The sequence below is a fragment of the Leopardus geoffroyi genome, chromosome B3 (assembly GCF_018350155.1).
Source record: "Leopardus geoffroyi isolate Oge1 chromosome B3, O.geoffroyi_Oge1_pat1.0, whole genome shotgun sequence".
Taxonomy (NCBI): Eukaryota; Metazoa; Chordata; class Mammalia; order Carnivora; family Felidae; genus Leopardus; species Leopardus geoffroyi.
This window is the reverse complement of record NC_059337.1, coordinates 56524779-56540175: the sequence shown is the minus strand read 5'-3', so window position 1 is coordinate 56540175 and position 15397 is coordinate 56524779. Positions and strand designations below refer to the sequence as shown.

Genomic DNA, 15397 nt, shown 5'->3' with positions numbered 1-15397 from the left:
TGGCTGTTGAAGGATTTGGCAATGTTATTATAATTTTAAATAATTGCATTATTTTTTCTTATTTGTATTCTTATCCCCAAATGCAATAAAAAATCTGGAGATTGTGCGCACACACACACACACACACACACTAATTGATGAATCATTCTACAAATGATAACAGGTCTTTGGGTTTTGTAATAATACTTGATGATTCCCAGGCTTTGATTACCTGTTCCCATACTTTATCATACCAGTCAGTATCCCAGGGGAAGAAAACACAATGGACAGCCAATAAAAATACTGAATTTTTTAAAGGGCATCTACATAAGGGACTAAGTTTCTGATGCCTTACCATTTTTATTTTGAAAATCTGCTTTAAGTGGGAAATAGAAAATCTGGAAGCCATTCATTTGACCATGCATGATTAAAGGTATTGTATAAATAATCATTCTTGCAACCATCCATTCAGAGAAATAGCAGTGTTTCTTACTATACATTATTCTTTTTAAAGGAAAGGAAAGTAAAAGAAAGAAAAATGGTTTTCTATTTACTAATGAGTTCTAGTCTCCCTTAAAGGCTACGTTGTGCCCTGATTATAAATTGAGACTTAGGGGGTTGAGTCGACTTTATACTGATGCCTAAGAACTTATTTTCCAAACTGAGGATATAGAGATGGAGGGGTTAGCTGCTGTATTTCAAGGATTGATTTTAGTCCTTTTCTCTACAAGCTCTTTTGCTATTTATGTTAGAACTCTTGTTACTAGGTGGTGTTCATGATTCTGTAAGATCATAAATGGGATGACATAAAATTCAGAAAAGGTAAAAAAAGAAAAGAAGGAAGTTCCTTAGGACTCTTCTTGACTTTTCTGTTTTCTGTTGACCTCTCTTTTAGCCAAGTGTAGTTTATCATTCTCTTCATGAATATTTTTTTAGTGTTTATTCATTTTTGAGAGAGAGAGACAAGAGTGTGAATGGGAGAGGGGCAGAGAGAGGAAGGCACAGAATCTGAAGTAGGCTCCAGGCCCTGAGCTGTCAGCACAGAGCCCGACATGGGGTTTGAAGCCAGGAACCCTGAGATCATGACCCAAGCTGAAGTCAGACGCTTAACCAACTAAGCCACCCAGGTGCCCCTCTTCATGGATATTTTTAAAAATAAGGCAAAGATCAAGTTATTTTTAATTCTGAATAACCTTACAAATAAATAAGATGCAGAAGAGTGACACATATTTTAATATTCTATATTTTAACTTTAGTCTTACAAGTAACCAATTCTCATAAATTTCGAGGTGTTTAAAAGGTGCCCTTCATTGCACTTAAAAGTATTATTCGGCTTTGAATAGTTTAAATATCTACCTAATGCTCTTAAAAGGTTAATCAAATTTAATGAGATTGTTAAACTAATCAATATTTCTTTTATAGACACATTTTTCACTTGGTCTCCTAAAGGAAATTCTCCAAAGGAGATAGAAACAATGTTCACTAGAAAATGAAGTATAATGAAAACAGTAGGGACTCACCTCCATTTTTTTCATTAAACTTCTCTTTTAAATCTCTGATTACTAATGCTAATGTATCCTAATGGAACACAGGAGCTAATTTATTATACTTTCAGATTCAATATTTTCTCTAGCTGGTCAAAGACTAAGCAGTACAGTGATTTTTCATGATATCCATGATTAGACCTAAACCATATTTTGTTGTCTCTAAAAGTGCTGATCCTGTCTAATCAGGGGCCATCCAACCATTGATTCACTCAATGGAGGTACACATATTTTTTGAAATGTTTGTTCTTTGTGTGTTTATAATATCTTCATTATTTCATTGAAAATTCACCAACACTTTGTGATGTTCTCGGTGACTTCAGAACCTTCCTCTTGGTTACCGTCCTTCTGGGAGCTAAGCTTCTCCCTAAATTTAATATCTACCCCTCTATGTTTCAGCTCCAGAAACATATTTCATTCTATCTCAGACACCAATGACTTAGTATCTTAGATCTCATCATATTTGAAATGCTCCTAATTCACCTCTGATGTTAAGTTTCTACTCTTCACCTAAATCTGATGTTTACCCTCTATATCCTTTCTGGTATTTGAGTCTCATTTTTCTGGTTTCCCTTTTTCCATTGTTTTCCTAGTTTCTGCTTAGCCTCAACTTCCTTTCAGAAAATTTAGCATTGGAGTCAGGATGATTCAAGGATATCTCACCTACTTGACCTTCTACTCTCCCACCTTGTTGGTCTCCAGTACAAAAGATCTTTGGATTCTTTGACTTCTGGATAACTGAACAGCCAAGGAAGCCTTTTTGCTTCCTTGCTTCCTAGCTTCCTTTGCTCAAGGGTAGCCTTGAGCTATCATGGCTGCATTGCCATCCCCTTATTCACCACTGGTTGTCCTCAGCCAAACTCCCAGCAATGATTTTAAGCACTCTTATTGTCTCACAATCTCACTCAGTTATTTCTCCATAGTTTTAATAAGTAAACTCATGTATAACACAGTTCCCTTGATTTTCTCTCTTATGCTTCATGAGTGATTACTCATTTGCCATCTCTTCCTTTCTCTGTCTGTGAGACAGAAGGGTTCCTATTTATTGTCAGAATTCATCCTTCCTTCCCTTGTGTTGGATTCCACTTTTGCTGCTTCTGTTAACCTCTTGCTCCATAAGCCATTTTTTTACTCTGGAATTTTCTACATAATTTTTATGCTCTCTTCCTCACACTAAAAAAATTAAAATGGAGAAAGAATTAAAAAGCTTTGTTCAGGCATATCACTTACCCAAGCTAATGCCTTATTTCTTTTCTCCTTGCCTTCAGTGTCAAACAAAATCTATACCCTTGGCTCTCTTTCAGCCATCTTTTTTTCAGTGATCATTTGCTTTGACCTTACAACCTTGACACTGCTATTTAGTTCCTTTCTGAAATTTCTACTTTCCTGTCATTGTTGTTTTCTGGCTCTCTTTTTTGACTGCCTTTTCCTCCTGTAAATATACACTGTCTCCCTCAGTAAATTAATTCATTTCTTGGTGGTAAATGTCTCCCTAATAGATGATTCTTTAAGTATATTTGTGGAGCCCTAGTCTCCTTACACAGCTTCAGATCTCCATGCCCAATGGATCTTGACCAATTCTGTGACAGCCTTTGGCACCTCAACCAATATATGTAAAATCAAGCACACTTTCCACTATAATTAGTGTCTTTTAATTCTGTTTACTGCAGCACCTTACTCCCAGTCAACCACTGCTGAAGTCTTGGAAGCATCCTAATCTTCCTTCTCTCTTTCTCATGCTTCCCTTGTTGGCCCCCTTTGGGCTCTAGTCAGTTTCCAGTAGGTTCTGCTTCTACAAAAGTTATCTCTGTCTTTCTAAATCAAATACTATATGGGACCTCAAGGCTTCCCATTGGAACTACTGTACAATAAATATCCTCCCTGATTTTCTATCTCTTTGTACACGCTGCTGTCAGATTGTTTTCTTAAACCATGACTCCAATACCACTAAAACCCTTATAGATTCCCCACTGTCCATATTCCAAAATGTGGCAATCATTGTCTTCATACTTTTGGGCATTCTAGTTTAACAACCTCACTTCCTACTGCACCACTTTAAGACCATGTATTTCCATAACAATAAAATGAATGATCTGATTATAACCTAGATTTCTATCTTTTTACACTTCAATATTCCCAAAATTTAGCAATGGAGAGGCATACATATATACCCTGTGTTTCCCAAAGAAAGAAATAACCTCCTCTCTCTCTCTCTCTTGCTCTCTTAAGAAAACCTTCTTTATGTATGTATGTATATATGTATGTATGTATGTATTTCTTTTAGAGAGGGATGAGAGAGAGAGAGAGAGAGAGAGAGAGAAAGATAGATAGAGAGAGAGAGAGAGAGAGAGAGAATCCCAAGAAGGCTCCACATGGAGCTGGACATGGGGCTCAATCCCACAACTCTGGGATGATAACCTGAGCTGAAATCAAGAGCTGGACACTCAACCAAATGAGCTATCCAGGTGCCCCAGAAATAGCTTCCTTTCTATCATGGGGTTGAGAGTTATGTACCAGCCTGAAACAAAACTAAAAAAAACAGATAAACTTGATTTTGGTACATCTCAACTCCTATTCTGCTTTTCTTACCACTGTTGATAAGTACATCAAATTATCAAATCTATATCTCAAGGCTATGAGGTTGAAAACCTCAGAGTGGGAAAGGGAGGGCCTTTTTGTGACCTCATTTTAGAATGAGGAATCCCAGGAACCTAAATCCCTCTGGCTTATAGATACCTGGCATTATTCAGGAGATAATAATACTGTCAACTACTGCTAATAAAAGTATATTTCTTCTTCCATGTTACCACAAATAATGAAAATTGATAGACATATATTCACCAAACTTGAAGATGTTGTTATAAAGGACTGACTCAAAATATTTGTTACAATGCGTGTGAAAGATTTACTTTGAGGGGATCTGGGAAATACACAATGAATATCCTAAATAGGTACCTGATGTACAAGAGGCTCCCATGACTACAGAGCAGGAGAGCTGTGATGTGGGTAGAGACTATGGCCTGAAATATGAGCTAGTAATTAAAAGTTGCACGGTAAGTATTCCAGGTTGATTTGTAGTTGCACTGCTCCTTATGTTGTCACCTATTTGTACCTTACACTGTAGTTTGTAATAGCAAACTTTATTTATTGAATGATAGTTAATGATTCTGTTAAGACATTCAGTGGAGACCAGTTATGAATAATTATATAAATTATTGTTGCCATTTTTTGTGTACTTACTGTGCACTTTGCTCATCTCTTTCTATGAGTCATTTTAATTTATCCCCTAAAACAATTTTATGAGATTATTGTCTATTACTACTTTGAGATGAGGAGGCTGAAGATCATTGTCTTAGTCCATTTAGGCTGCTATAACAAAAAAACCCACAGATTGGGTGGCTTATAAACAACAGAAACTTATTCTGACAGTTCTAGAGACTGGGAAGGCCAAGATCAAGGTGCCAGCATGGTCAGGGTCTGATGGAGTCCCTCTTTCAGGTTCACAGCCAGTGACTTCTCACTGCATCTTTGCATGGTGAAAGGAGTGAGGGATCTCCCTGGAGCCTCTTTTTTTAAATTAATTTTTCTTAAGTTTTATTTATTTTTGAGACTGAGAGAGAAACAGAGTGATAGCAGGAGAGGGCAGAGAGAGACACACACACAGAATCCAAAGCAGGCTTCAGGCTCTGAGCTGTCAGCACAGAGCCTGATGTGAGGCTCAAACTCAAGAGCCATGAGATCATGACCTGAGAAGTGGTTGATGGAGCTACCCAGGCACCCCTCTCTGGAGCCTCTTTTATAAGAACAGTAATCTCGTTCGTGAATGCTCCACCTTCATGATTTAAACACCTCCCTAAGGCCCCACCTACTAATACTATCTCATTGGGCATTAGGATTTCAGCATTTGAATTTGGGGGGAGGGAAGGGACATAAACATTCAGATTATAGCAGTCATAAAGATTGAAAAATTTTCTAGTAAATGGTGGGACAGGACTAAGACCAAGCTCTAAGAGCAAAGATCTCGTCTTCCTCTAAGCATCTCGTCTGTCCCCAGAAATGGTCTTTCTCTCCCAGTTTCTACACCCTTCTCAGGCTCATTCACTCAAGATTTCCCCTTGCTCCCTCTCACAGACTCTGCAAATTTTCCACTGCTTACCTGCAAAGCCAGATAAGACCAGCCGTAGATAATACATTTATGTCATTTGTAACAAAAATTAATTAGTGACTTATTAGTTTGTAACATCATCAAATTATAACTCATAACAAACATTTGAATGGGATTATTAATGTCATTGTGATATTTTGCATTTAAACATTTTGCTTCATAAAATACAATGAATAAATCATGCTTTCAGGGCTAATTTGAGATTATTTTAATGCTTTCAGTTACATGATTTTAAGCCATATATTTCTCAAGATTATATCCCTTATGAACCTTGGGGTTCAGCTATATCTATAAATTGCTTATAGTTTCTTGGATGGAAACAAAACGCTGTTTACATAAAAGATAGAGCTGTGTCTGTAAGGCTTGATATTGCATTTCTAAAGCTTTTGCAGGTAAATCATGTGTTTATAGCCTGTTATTTTTCCCCTGTACAGCAGCAGGCTCACAGATGGTGATATGAGTGATTATTCTGGTGGTTCTAGCTTTTTTTAAATTTTTTTCCTCTAGTGAATAAAGGCAGTACCAATATTCCTACCCACAAAATTTCTTAACACCACCATGGCTACTTGGCAGATAGTTGCTCCCAAACTGGCTCTTAACCTATCAATGTTGAACCCAAATCTTCCTCCTCAGCCAGGATTCCTTTTGCTATATACAATACTACCAGCCCTTCAGGTTCCTTGAGAAGTCATTTTCATAGCCAGTCAGATGGGACATCAGTCGAGTGACCCCTCTGGTGAAAAGAGGAGGTTTTGACTGGTTAGAAGCCATGCTGCCCTTGAGAAGTCTCCCTTTGCATAATAGGTACTTGGTGGGTCATACAGGACCTGTACTGCACTTTCATTCTGTCTGCAGTTATTCAACAAAGTAATTACGCGGCTAAATTATAAATGAAAAAAGTGTAAAGATACTAATATCTGCTGAGAATTCCTGAATTACATGTTTCTATTCCCAATAATTGTGATTATGTCATATATTTATATTAATTTAAGATAACTGAGACCACAATATAATATATATTAATTTATTCATGCTTATATCAACTATTCAAACTGAAACAATTTTATAATAATTTAATAAAAAGGATATCACTCTAATTGCCTTCTTCACTGCTTTCCAATACCTCACTAGCCAAGATTGCATTTTAGTAGGTTAGTATTTATTAGAATTGCTTGGATATGCATTTATGGGACAATTTTGGGGTTCTCACTTCTGTTCCATTGATCTCTGTGTCTGTTTTTTGTGTCAGTATCATACTGTCTTGATGATTATAGCTTTGTAATACAGCTTGAAGTCCAGAATTGTGATGCCTCCAGCTTTGGTTTTCTTTTTCAACATGACTTGAGCTATTCGGGGTCTTTTCTGGTTCCATACAAATTTTAAGATGGTTTGTTCTAGCTCTTTGAAGAATACTCATTTTTTTAAATAGGGATTGCATTGAATATGTAGATTGTTTTGGGTAGTATCAACATTTTAACAATATTTGTTCATCCAGTTCATGAGCATGGAATGTTTTTTCATTTCTTTGTGTCTTCCTCAATTTCTTTTATAAGCCTTCTATAGTTTTCAGCCTACAGATCTTTTACCTCTTTGGTTAGGTTTATTTCTAGGTGTCTTATGGTTTTTGGTGCAATTGTAAATGGAACATATTCCTTGATTTCTCTTTCTTTTGCTTCATTATTGGTATATAGAAATTCAACCAGTTTTTGTACATTGATTTTACATTCTGCAACTTTGCTGAACTCACATGTCAATTCTAGCAGTTTTTTGGTGGAGTCTTTCAGGTTTTCCATAGGGAGTAAATACCATGTCATCTGTGAAGAGTGAAAATTTGGCTTCTTCTTTGCCAATTTGTATGCCTTTTATTTCTTTCTGTTGTCTGCTGAGGCTGGGACTTCCAGTCCAATGTTGAAAAACAGTGGTGAGAGTGGACATCCCTGTCATTTTCCTGATCTTAGGGGGAAAGCTCTCAGTTTTTCCCCACTGAGGATGGTATTAGCTGTGGACCTTTCATATATGGCCTTTATGATGCTGAGGGATGTTCCTTCAAATGCATGGCCAACTAACCTTCGACAAAACAGGAAAGAGTATCCAGGGGAAAAATTCTCTTCAGCAAATGGTGCTGGGAGAACTGGACAGCGACATGGAGAAGAATGAACCTGGACCACTTTCTTACACCATAGACAAAAATAAACTCAAAATGGATGAAAGACCTAAATTTGAGACAGGAAACCATCAAAATCCTGGAGGAGAAAACAGGCAGTAACCTCTTCGACCTCAGCTGCAGCAACTTCTTACTAGACATATCTTCAGAGGCAAGGGAAATAAAAACAAAAATGAACCATGGGGACCTCATCAAGATAAAAAGCTTCTGCACAGCGAAGGAAATGATCAACAAACCTGAAAGACAATTGACAAATGGGAGAAGACATATCGGGTGACATATCAGATAAAAGATTAGTATCCAAAATCTATAAAGGACTTATCAAACTCAACACCCAAAAAAAACAAATAATCCAGTGAAGAAATTGTCAGAAGATATGAATAGACACTTTTCCAAAGAAGACATCCAGATGGCTAACAGACACATGAAAAGATGCTCAACATCATTCATCATCAGAGAAATACAAATCAGAACCACAATGAGATACCACCTCATGCCTGTCAGAATGATTAAAATTAACAACTCAAGAAACAACAGATATGTCAAGGATGCAGAGAAAGGGGAACCCTTTTGCACTGTTGGTGGGAATGCAAACTGGTGCAGCCACTCTGGAAAACAGTATGGAGGTTCCTCAAAAAATTAAAAATAGAACTACCCTATGACCTAGCAGTTGCACTACTAGGTATTTATCCAAAAGATACAAAAATAGTGATTTGAAGGGGCACATGCACCTCAGTGTTTATAGCAGTGTTATCAACGATAGCCAAATTATGGAAGGAGCCCAAATGTCCATTGACAGTTAAATGGATAAATAAGATGTGGTATACATAGATAATGGAATATTGCTTGGTGATAAAAAAATAATGAAATTTTGCCATTTGGAACAATGTGGATGGAACTAGAGTGTATTATGCTAAACAAGATAAGTCAGAGAAAGACAAATATATGATTTCACTCATGTAGAATTTAAGAAACACAACAGATGAACATAGGGGAAGGGAAGGAAAAATAAGATAAAAATAGAGAGGAAGGTGAACCATAAGAGACTCTTAAATATAGAGAACAAACTGAGGTTGCTGGAGGGGGATGGGCTAAATGGGTGATGGGCATTAAGGAGGCCACTGGTTGGAATGAGCACTGGGTGTTGTATGTAAGTGATGAATCACTGGGTTCTACTTCTGAAACCAGTATTACACTGTATGTTAATTAATCTGAATTTAAATAAATTAATTAATTTAAAAATTTAAAATTTAAAAAGAAGAATTGCTTGGAAATTTTAGTAAATACTACTGTCCCAGTTCCACTGACAGAGGTTCTGATATAATCAGTATAATGTTAGACCCACACTTGAGTATATACATATACATACCTTGATAATTTGTCCCTTCTCTTTTCTTAAATCTGTTTCAAAGATTTATTTTTTCCAAGTCTCATATCTTCACTTAACAGAGTCATTTGGTTAAGATTTACATTCAGAAACATAGGTTTGCCTACACTTACCTAGCGCTTTCCACAGAGGTGAGAGTTTTGAATAATTTCTAATCTTTTCCTTTGACTTTACTATGCAAAAGTCAACTTTACACTTATGCCTCAGTTTCTACACCTGTGAAACAGGTATGCTATTTTGTATAAATAATTCTGGCTGACTCATGTTGTAGAATTGCTTTTAAGCAGTAGAGGGAAGTATTGGTCTGGATATTTCTAGAAAAGTCAATGCAGAGAAGTGAAGTAACTTTTGGCACCTGGGCAAATGGGGAATCCCAAAACAATTTTTTTTTCTTTTAATCAGTTCAGCCAAGTTCTTCAGTTCTTTAATTTGCATTATAAATACAGCTTTCAGGGCTCCAGACTTAAAATTAATCAGAGAACTATGTAAATACTAGGAGATGTATCACTGACTAGAGTTATTTTCAGAGGTGGAATTTTCCTTTCTTGTCAAGTTTCTTGTAAGTTTCTCACTTCCCTTTCTTGTCTCATGTGTTATTTCATTCTCTACTTTTTCGTCAAAGAAAATAAAATAAATTACACACAAGAGAATACTTGAGGACTGATGGGGGATTTGTCTGTAACACAGCAAAAACTTGCAGTGGTCTCAGGGGAAAGGATTCTACATGGGACCAAAGAGAGTTTCTCCTATATTTTGAGAATGGGGCATCACTCTGTCTTCTTACTTTACAAGTTCAGATTAAGTTTGAGACATAGGTCTAGTTCAGAATCTACATCTATATCTGCACTTGATTAACACCTAGGATCAAACTTCTGCCTTCCTTTTGGAGTTAGGTGGATGGAGAAGTCAGCAGAGTTTGCCTGGAACTTGTTAGCAACATTAACAAATGAGCTGGTTATCCAGGGCCAAAGAGCTGGATATGATTTTTTTTTTTAACGTTTATTTATTTTTGAGACAGAGAGAGACAGAGCATGAACGGGGGAGGGTCAGAGAGAGAGGGAGACACAGAATCTGAAACAGGCTCCGGGCTCTAAGCTGTCAGCACAGAGCCCGTCGTGGGGCTTGAACTCACAGACCGCGAGATCATGACCTAAGCCGAATTCGGCCGCCTAACCTACTGAGCCACCCAGGCGCCCCTGGATATGATTTCTTTAATAAACCACTATGTGATACAGCAGAAGAAATTAAATTACGTTAGTTAAATTAACTGACAAGGCAATTAGCAAGCTGTTCATCAAGCCCAAAGTAGCCCAAACACTATAAATTGTGGCACCACCTGCTGGCTGGAGGAGGTTTTGTTTTTGTTTCCCACTATAGGCTTCCTTCACATTATTATTTCTCCACCAACATCTGGTCTGTAGACCTTCCTGTCTTTGCAGTGCCTTTTTGGTCATCAGTTATTGTAATTCAGAGATCAGAAGGTAATTTTGGCTTTCACTAGTTAAACTTAGAGTGGAATAAAGAAAACATGTCCCCATGTTTCCTCAGTATTTAGTATCCACGCTAACAACAATTTCAATATTTACCCAGAGACAGATGAAATAATGAGCCTAGCAAATCTGTGCCATACACATATTTCAGCAGTGACCGTAAAAAGACATCACACTTATCATATTCAGCTCGGTTCCCAAAATACATTTTTTGACAGAAGACAAATTAGATCGTCGCACTGCATGGTGATGGGACCCATCTCTCTACAAGGGTTTGATTAAATGCCTTTGACCCGTGTCATTGACCACAGAAAGGAGAGAGAGAACATAAATAAATTCTGTGATTTAAAAGTACACTACAGAAAGTGGGCTTCTCTGGGAATCCAGCACATTCAGCTGCATGGTCTGTGCTTTGTTTTGTCCTGGCCCCAGATGAAAGGGCTTCCCGGGATAAGGCCACATGGAAGGAAAGATACTATCCTCCCATCACTGGCCTGAGGTGTGAATGGAAGAAAATTGATATGGGATGAAAACTTTAAAGGCTATGCAGTAATTGGTAAAATCTGTGACCCAAACCATGTGAATATGACAAGGGCATGTCACATCATCTTTGAAAGATGGTTCCCTTCTACCCAGATGAATGGAATATCTTTTGTAACAAATTTTCAAATTCATTCAGACTAAGAATGTTCACTGGTTCATGAAATGTCTTCTAGACGTTACCTCCACATATTAATGTTGTTCCTGCCTTCTGCTATTCCGGGTCCTGTGACCCAAACTGTTAGGTCAAGACATTACATGTGCCCATTGATTTTGAGGAATATTTCATCAAACTGTTTTCTCACTGTAACTTCCCCATAAAAACTGAGCCAAATAAGAACACAAAAGATGGGTAGACCGTAGTCATCTCCTACCCCTCATCCAATCTCATTTTTGTTTAAAGCCTGGCCTCATTTTCTACTTTTTTGTCTTGACACTTGACACAAAATATTAGTAAAATCAGTAATTATATTTAGTTGTGTTGATATACTTTAGAACCAATACAGTTTCTTTATTTTTTAAGTTTATTTATCCATTTTGAGGGAGAGAGAGAGAGAGAGAGAATGACAGAGAGAGAAAGAGAGAGAGAGAGAGAGAGAGAGAGAGAGAGAGAGAACCAAGCAGGCCCTACACTGTCAGTGCGTAGCCTGACATGACCTGAGCCAAAATCAAGAGTTGGATGCTTAGCGGACTGTGCCGTCCATGTGCCTGACCAATACAGTTTCTTTTCTGCCTTTAATGGTGTCTATTTTATGAGTTATACACTATCTTATATTTACTTTATTCAAGTAGTAGCATAATACAAAAATCTGTATCAAGCAGACTTTTGGAACTCAAGTTATATGCTGGATATCTTATGGAATGTTATTCATTAGTAATATCCTGTGATGAATTCTGAGATAAACTTGAATACCCTCTGCTAGTACATCTACTTCGGGAAAAAAAAATGGTTTTCTCTATGCTGATTTTTCTTGAAGTGACATATACCTAAGTCCCCATTCATCATATTGAGCCTTCATTTCAAATGCAAACTTTTCTTTTACAAAGAAAGACAAAGAAAGTGAGTGAGACCACACCAGACCTCTGTGAATCTGTTGCTTATAGAAAATGTGAGATTGTCAGTGTGCTGAAGTCAAAGAGGACAGACTGATCTGTCACTCACTGGCTAGAAGGCTTTGGGAAAATTCAGGTTCCTGTATCTTTAAAATTGGGATAATAGATAATATTTGCAGTATTTCATGTTTGCTTGATGCCTGCCACTTGTTAAATGCTTCATTCATGTAGTAAATGTTTAATAAGTGAATGTTAGAGTATAAGATGTGCTTAATGAAGAGCTAGATGCCCATATTTGGGTTACCTTGGCTAGGCCAGGATACCACGAACAATTCTGAGTGTAAATCTTCTAGCCTGAGTTATGGACTCAGGCTAAGTTCTGATACCTACTGGGAGCCCATGACATTGGGCCAGATGCAGGACGTTTGGGCCTCTCCTGGTCCTAGTTTTTATTTCAGAGACATGTCTGGGCTTTTTGCCAGTGTTGACAGAATAGGATAAGAAGGATAGCACCCCTTCCAGAGTAGAAGTCCTAACTGAGGAGCCTCTGGAGCTGACACCTGACCACGGGACTTTGATATTGTTGATCTGATGTGTTTATACTGAGCCTTATCTCTGAAAGGACACTAGCATCTCTACTGCTCTTTGTAACACTTTATGAGTTTGGTGGAACAGGCATTCAGAGATGGGCAGAAACAGACTCAGAGAGATCAGGTGACTTGCTCACAGTCCTGGGTGCAGTACAGAGAGGAGCCACGACTAGAACCCAAGTCTCCCGACCCTCAGTATCTTGCATTCTCTAACACACGGCCCTGCAGTTCTCCAGACTGTGGCTGTTGCTGCTGTTATGCAGCAAAGCTTGCCCAGTGGACAGGCATCTTCCTGAAAGATAAGAGTTACCGTCCAGCCGACGTGTAGGTGTTCTGGTCACCAAGGAGAAAGAAGCTTACACATTTGAGCATCGATTCAGTGGTATTATTAAAATGTGTGTCACTTCACCTTGATAGCAAGCTGAGGGATATACATCAATAGTTGTACTTTACAGATGAGGAAAATAAGAGCTAAAGTGTTTAAGTACTTGGCCAGGTTCAGGAGGAGGAATCAAAGATTTCAAACACATTTTCCTTCATGTTTTGTCCCTCATCTGCATTCAAAGCCTGTGTACTTTAAGGAGCACCTCACATTCCCATGATGAAGATAGCCGTGGTTTGGGGAGATCCTGAGAAAAAAGCCACATGATCCAGGCAGACCCCAGAGAAGTCTGTTGGCCAGTGGCGGGGGAGAATCAGGCAGTGCGAGAGAGGGCCCACCAGTGTCCTCTTATTCCTCTCCATATTGAGGGCAGTGGTGGCACTGATTCTGCTCTTGAAGGTGCTGTGACAAAATAACTATATCTCTAGCTGCTTGTATCAGGTCAAAGGCGTGCGGGTGTCACCCTAGGACTCTGGGAGAGGAAAGTGCATGGTGCTGTACTTTGCTGCCTTTCACACGCTCCCATAGAAACCAGATCTCTCTCCTCCTAGCCAGAAAGTCTGCGCTTGGAGCATAGATTCATTTCATTTCCTTGCATCCCCTGCTAACTGCTGTGAAAGAGAGAAACCCTAAAATAAAGAATAAAATGGGAGCATCACAAGGGAAAAAGAATAAAATGGCAGTAGCACAAGAAATTGAGGGTGGTCAGCATTTAGCTGCAGCTGAGCATTTTCATTATATCCATACACATGCGCCTGCGCATACACACATGAGCACATGTTCAGTCTCTGTATGATTTATGAACCCTGTGTATGGTTTTTGCTCCTTCTAAAGACAAATGGAAATCCCCCTTCTCTTAATGATACCAACCTTGGGAGAAGTTCCACAACTAATGTAATGCCACTGGGCAGCAAACCTCATTTATTTAGTCACAGACTAGACATTTGAGTTAGCAATCCCTTCAGTTGCCACAATGCAAGATTTTGGCCCATTCTTTCTCACGCAGAATATTTGATAGGCAGGCGGAGAACATAATGTGGAGAAGTTTAGTGATGTCTGTCAAAGGTTCATGTATCAGATTAATTTGTTTTCCAATATACTTTAAAGATTTTTATATGTCCAGAAAGGCAATTTTCTGACTCTGGATTGATGCAAGCACTATGTAAAATTGGGAGTTTTTGTTGAAAAATTTCCCAAGTAATAAGAGACTCAAAGCCTCCTTTGAAGACTTCCTAAGACAACTCCTGTCCCCGGGACCACAACCTACACACACATCTCCACAAAGCAATGGCAGATATTTTCTAATTTGAGATTCTAACCCAACCCCATGTTAATTACGAGATGAGGCGCCGAGGCCCACTAAGACTTTCTCCAATATAGCAACCTATTGACAAAGCACTACTCTCAACTCCAGCCCACATTTGATTGAGTTCTGAATATTGCCAGGAATGACAACCTCAAACAATAGCACAAGGTAGTCCTTATTGTTGTTTCATAAATGAGGACAATGAGACTTAAGGAAATTGAGTAACTTACCAAAGTCACCAAGTTAATAAACGACAGAACTGTGTCTAGAACTGCCTGTCATTAACCTGCACACCCTACTGTTTGGTACTCACAGAAAAGAACAGAACATGTCTACCCTTTTACTAGATACTTCCTTTGTGCCATGCACTGTGTAAGCCCCGTGATCACAGGGTCTCAAAAGTTTCACTTGAGAAACCAAACCCTATCATCAAACCTGCCCAGCACACGCCAAGGAGGCAATGAATGATTCTAGTCAGGACTCGGGGAGCACACCAAGGGCCTGGGGTCATTTTGTTCATACTCTCTGGGAAGAAAAACAAGCGTATGTGTGTGGTAGAGGTGGAAGCGATGGTATTTGCCACACTATTCAAGTATTGGCAGCCATGCAGAGATAGCAAGAACACTAACTTCACTCTTCCTTGGGGGAAACATCGATATCTTTGCTTGTGTCTGTGTGTGCACGTGTACACACACTCACACACACACACACACACACACACACACACACATCACATCCCTATATGTGACAGCTCAAGACCTAGACATCCTCACCTCTGCTTTGAATGACATCATTGT

At 38.5% G+C, this 15397-nt stretch overlaps 1 protein-coding gene across 1 annotated transcript in view; it reads left to right on the top strand.

Moving 5' to 3' along the window:
* SEMA6D (semaphorin 6D) overlaps window positions 1-15397 on the top strand; it is a 576018-nt gene that overhangs the window by 293368 nt on the left and 267253 nt on the right. The gene's annotated exons all lie outside the window — the stretch shown is intronic.